Here is a 6,135-nt window from a genome sequence, read left to right on the forward strand (position 1 = left end):
TTACAACCCTTAAAAAGTCCTTATGATTCATGTTATGCATGTGATTCCAGTGGTGGAGAATGAGAAGATATGCAAGCCTATGGTAGATCATTTCCATTGGAATGAATTTGAGCGAAACACATACCCTTCAAACACATGAGAGTCGAGTGTTTATTTCTGTGAGGGTCTACATTTTTAGTCTACTCCATCTTCAAGTGAAAATACTTGCTAAGTAATTTTAAGCTGTTTAAAAATGTTTATTCATGATATGTTCTGAATTGTGAAGAGCTTGGTTGTTCCTTGTTGATGGCGTTGCAACCTTGGTTTTCTTAGGAAGGTGAATTTGAGTTTTGCTCGAGGACGAGCAAAGGTTAAGTGTGTGGGAATTTGATAAGAATGTAAAATGTCGTATTTTTTCCCTTAATATTTAATCTCTTATACTTATTTAATGCCTAAATGTACTCATTATTCTTATATTTTGATTTAGGATACAAATTGAGGCATTAAATGCAAAACAAAGCAAATTGGGCGATTTTGGACAGTTTCAATATCAATTCGTAATCTGGTCATAACTCTCTCATAAAATCTCCGATTGAGATGATTCAAGATGCTGTGGAACACCAAGAAAAAGATCTACAACCTTTATGTTTTGCGTTTTGAGAGATACCGGATGAATCAAGGTCGAAATCGGGCTTGAAGTTGACATTCTGATGCGGTTTAATTGCGGAAGTTTTCAGATATGGAAATTTCTTTACTTTGAGACTTTTCATAATCATCCAATCAATTCCAGCCAAGCCAAGCAATAAATACAAAGTCAAGCAAAAGGAAGAAAATGAAGGAAAAGATGTGTAGAGGATCAAGAAAATAAAGAAGAGATTTGTGGGGACCACGTGGAAGAAGAACACATGAAAGGAGCATCTCTTTCCATGACAAAGGAAATTGATTTTCTCTCCATACTTGGCTGATTTGTGGGGACTTAAACAAAGAAAGAATCGAGAAAGCATATGGCAACAAAAGTCCCCATTGAAAACATCACCTTCCTAGTTATCCTAGCCTTTATTTTATGTTTAATATTTTCCTTAATTAGTAGATTTGTGTATTGTTATTTTAGGATAGTATTTACAATATCTTTCTTTAGGAGATTTCCTAGGTTTCTAGCATATGGGATGAAACATGTATAAAAGGGGGGAACCATTACACACACCACACACCTTCTAACACACATCATCTATCTTCCATCTTCTCCCCTCTTCTCTAACTTCCTTGAGTTTTAGTCATGGCCCTGCGTGGCTAAACTATCATAATTGGTCGAAGGAAACGGAAGCCTCGGAATCAATAAAACTGTGAGATCTAATTTGTTTTTATTGTTCGATTTATGCTTTGAGTATCAGATGTTCTTCTATACTTATTTTCATGATTGTCTCGTTTAATTGCTAGGAGTACTACTAGTTTATTATTCGTTGCAATCTATTGCTAGGTTGGATATCAAATCCGTAATTGTTTGATCCCTCCAATCTGTGAAGCAACTAAGATTTAATGATTTGCTGCTTCTCAGTGATTATTAAATCTTAGGAAGAACATCCGACGAAATTAAATGCAACCGCTTGTGCTTGTGTTGTTTCGCTTCATCGATCTCTCTAATTCTTAAGGCTGCTACTAGATTAAACCTATAGCGCTTGTCTTAGGTTGTTTAGTAGTTAGGGTTAATTAGAGCGCTTGTCTACTAATTAACTACGACTAAGGAGAGATAGGAAAATAGTTCCAACGGTGAATATTCAAGCATGAATTGATATATATTTGCATCGATGATCAGTTGCCAGATTCCGATGGTGGAAGTTGACTTAGACCAATGTTTCTTTACTTGATTAATATTTTAATTTGAATTGTTTCTTAGTTATTTTTCTTAAAATTATTTTTATATTCAAACCCCCCCCCCCCATCCTTGTTCACGTAGCATAAAACTCGGCTAATTACTCTCCGTGGGATCGACCCTTACTTCCACTGCTATATATATATTTTCACAAGTAAGGTTTTATTTTTGGGTGCCTGCGACAGCACACCAAATTTTTATGCATAACGTTCCCCGGCAACGGCGCCAAAATTTGGTGTGCTGTCGCAGGCACTCAAAAATAAAACCTTACTTGTGAAAATATATATATAGCAGTGGAAGTAAGGGTCGATCCCACGAAGAGTAATTAGCCGAGTTTTATGCTACGTGAACAAGGATGGGTGAGTTTTGAGTCTGAAAATAATTTTAAGAAAAATAACTAAAAAACAATTCAAATTAAAATATTAATCAAGTAAAGAAACATTGGTCTAAGTCAACTTCCACCATCGGAATTTGGCAACTGATCATCGATGCAAATATATATCAATTCATGCTTTGAATATTCACCGTTGGAACTGTTTTCCTATCTCTCCTTAGTCGTAGTTAATTAGAAGACAAGCGCTCTAATTAACCCTAACTACTAAACAACCTAAGACAAGCGCTATAGGTTTAATCTAGTAGCAGCCTTAAGAATTAGAGAGATCGATGAAGCGAAACAACACAAGCACAAGCGGTTGCATTTAATTTCGTCGGATGTTCTTCCTAAGATTTAATAATCGCTGAGAAGCAGCAAATCATTAAATCTTAGTTGCTTCGTAGATTGGAGGGATCAAACAATTACGGATTTGATGTCCAACCTAGCAATAGATTGCAACGAGTAATACACTAGTAGGCCTCCTAGTAATTAAACGAGACAATCATAAAAATAAACATAGAAAAAACATCCGATACTCAAAACATAAATCGAACAATAAAAACAAATTAGATCTCACAGTTTTATTGATTCCGAGGCTTCCGTTTCCTTCAACCAATTATGAAAGTTTAGCCACGCAGGGCCATGACTAAAACTCAAGGAAGTTAGAGAAGAGGGGAGAAGATGGAAGATAAATGATGTCTTGTGTGTCATGGTTCTCCCCTTTTATACAAGTTTCATCCCATATGCTAGAAGCCTAGGAAATCTCCTAAAGAAATACTATCCTAAAATAACAATACACAAATCTAATTTATTAAGGAAAGTATTAAACATAAAATAAAGGCTAGGATAACTAGGAAGGTGATGTTTTCAATGGGAACTTTTGTTGCCATATACTTTATCGATTCTTTCCTTGTTTAAGTCCCTACAAATCAGCCAAGTATGGAGAGAAATCAAATTGCCTTGTCATGGAAAGAGATGCTCCTTTTATGTTGTCTTCTTCCACGTGGTCCCCACAAATCTCTTCTTTATTTTCTTGATCCTCTACACATCTTTTCCTTCCTTTTCTTCCTTTTGCTTGACTTTGTATTTATTGCTTGGCTTGGCTGGAATTGATTGGATGATTATGAAAAGTCTCAAAGTAAAGAAATTTCCATATCTGAAAACTTCTGCAATTAAACCGCATCAGAACGTCAACTTCAAGCCCGATTTCGACCTTGATTCATCCGGTATCTCTCAAAACGCAAAACATAAAAGTTATAGATCTTTTTCTTGGTGTTCCACAGCATCTTGAATCATCTCAATCGAAGATTTTATGAGAGAGTTATGACCAGATTACGAATTGATGTTGAAACTGTCCAAAATCGCCCAATTTGCTTTGTTTTGCATTTAATGCCTCAATTTGTATCCTAAATCAAAATATAAGAATATTGAGTATATTTAGGCATTAAATAAGTATAAGAGATTAAATATTAAGGGGAAAAATATGACATTTTACATTCTCATCAGAAGTTTTTCAACTCTGCATACATTTTGAAGGACTAGGAGTTTCATATTATAAGCTCAGGAATAACAAAAAAGTTTTTCCACACCCCACTTTTCCGCAATGGAAAGAACAGAAAAGATGGCCAGAAATTGCCAGTGCACCTTTCTTCATCCTGATGAATGGGTGAAGGGCAAGTTGATTGGATCAGGGTCTTTTGGCTCTGTCCACTTGGCCATGAGCAAATCCACTGGAGGACTATTTGTAGTGAAATCTGCGCAGTCTGTGGCTGGACTTGAAGCCTTGGAGAATGAGGCTAAAATCCTCCTGAGCTTGAATTCTCGGCACATTATCCGGTGTCTAGGATGGGACTTGTCGAGCTGTGAACACAAACTCAATGTCTTCATGGAGTACATGGCTGGGGGGAGTTTGTCAGATGTGGCAGAAAATTTTGGTGGGGTGCTAGAAGAAGAGTTGATTCAGTTGTATGCCAGAGAGATTCTTCTGGGTCTGAAGTATCTTCATGAGAATGGGATTGTGCATTGTGATCTCAAGTGCAAGAATGTGCTTTTAGGCTCATCTGGAGACATCAAATTGGCTGATTTTGGCTGTGCAAAGAGGCTGAAGGAATTTAAGGCTAATGGGGTTCGAGCAGCTGGTTCATGGCAATCTATTGGTGGGACTCCATTGTGGATGGCACCTGAAGTTTTGAGAGATGAAAGGATGGATTTTGCTTCTGATATTTGGTCATTGGGATGCACAGTTGTTGAAATGGGAACTGGCAGGCCCCCATGGAGTGATGAGATTTCAAATCCCATGGCTGCAGTTCTGAGGGGGTGGATTTTTTGGACAAGTGCTTCGAGAGAGACCCCAAAAGAAGGTGAACAGCTGAGGAATTGCTTAACCATCCCTTTGTTTCGAGGAATTCAATGAGGACACACCCAAGAAAACAACATACATGCTCACCAGCCAGTGTCTTTGACATTGGAATTTATGATTCAGATGATTATTATGATTCAGAGAGTACTAATGGAGATGAGTTGCCAAGCAAAAACCCATTTTCATGGTCTTGTGGTGAAAGAAAGACAACAGCAAGAAGAGAGCAGGCAGAGAGTGACTTGGCTTCATCAGAGATTTGGATTACTGTCAGATGCTTTTAAAACTATACTAGATTTGGATCAAAATGTAGATTTAGAGACAGTGCAAATGTAGACAGATGGATTTGAATGCACAGCTCACAAGTAGAGAAAGCCAGGTTGTCAATTTTGTTAGTGGTTTTCCTATGTTACCTCTTTTTTTGGTGTATCGGATGATATATTTATAAGGATAACTTTACAAAAGGGTATTGAATTATATGTCATTTTGAGATAAGGATACTAAACTAGCAAACATCTCAAATTTTGGATATTCACGTTTCCAAACGTCTCACTTAAGGGTACTCCATTAGGATTTGCTGTTAAATCCTAGCGGAATACTCAAAATATCTTTTATTTTCTTAGAAAAAAAAAGAAAAAAAAAAGGCTAGATTTTAGGTACTGGTTAGAATTTAATAGAATTTGCAAAAATATCCATGTCTGAATCTTTGAAATTTTTTATATATATATATATATATATTTTAAAAAAAAAACACTAGGGTATTTTGGGAATTTTGGCAGGACTTAACAGCAAATCCTAATGTAGTACCCTTAAGTGAAATGTTTGGAAACATAGATACCCCAGTTTAAGACGTTTAGTAGTTCAGTACCCTTATCTCAAAATGTCGTATAATTCAATACCTTTTTGTGAAGTTAATCCTTATTTATAATGTTATACAACACAGTGGCAACTGGTTGGTTATATTGGTAATCTTACGTAATTCGCATAGCTCTACAAAGAGGGGGCTGCAAAATCCACATGCTTCGAACAACTCAAGGTGTGGAACCCATCTGCTCAAAGCAGGCATGTTCTGTAGCCTCTCAAGAAACTGCCGGAATTGTGTAAAATTCAAACTGTCCAATTATGAGGAATTCTAATCCCATTACGGGACTGAGTGAGGTGAAATTACAGCAACTTATTTCATATTTATAAAAGGTAATATGGAACATTTCTACAAATTATTATTTCAATAATGGCAAATAAACCTCTTTGTTAACAGCTTGTTAAGGGAGGGAGGTAAGAGTTTGGAAACTACGAAAATTGGAAGGGGAAATTAGGGGGTTTTGAAACTATAAAAGGATCAAAGTGTCGATTGCACTAGGAGTGTAAATTTCCTTTTCACTTTGGGTAAAAAAAATATGATTTGAACCCATGTTATCTGGGTGTACTAAAGTCAAGAAACCATAGGTACTTGTGAGGTTGCAAACGTTTACTTTTGATAAAACTATTTTATTTTGTGCGATTCTTATGCCTATTTTCCACTAAATTAAGAATGCATCTCTTTAACCCTCAATACTG

At 36.3% G+C, this 6,135-nt stretch overlaps 1 pseudogene; it reads left to right on the plus strand.

Annotated features, from left to right (window-relative positions):
* The first annotated feature begins 3,733 nt into the window (after positions 1–3,733).
* On the plus strand, positions 3,734–4,862 carry LOC133881342 (mitogen-activated protein kinase kinase kinase 3-like; annotated as a pseudogene).
* Positions 4,863–6,135: the final 1,273 nt, after the last annotated feature.

This window comes from Alnus glutinosa, chromosome 11, assembly GCF_958979055.1.
Source record: "Alnus glutinosa chromosome 11, dhAlnGlut1.1, whole genome shotgun sequence".
NCBI lineage: Eukaryota > Viridiplantae > Streptophyta > Magnoliopsida > Fagales > Betulaceae > Alnus > Alnus glutinosa.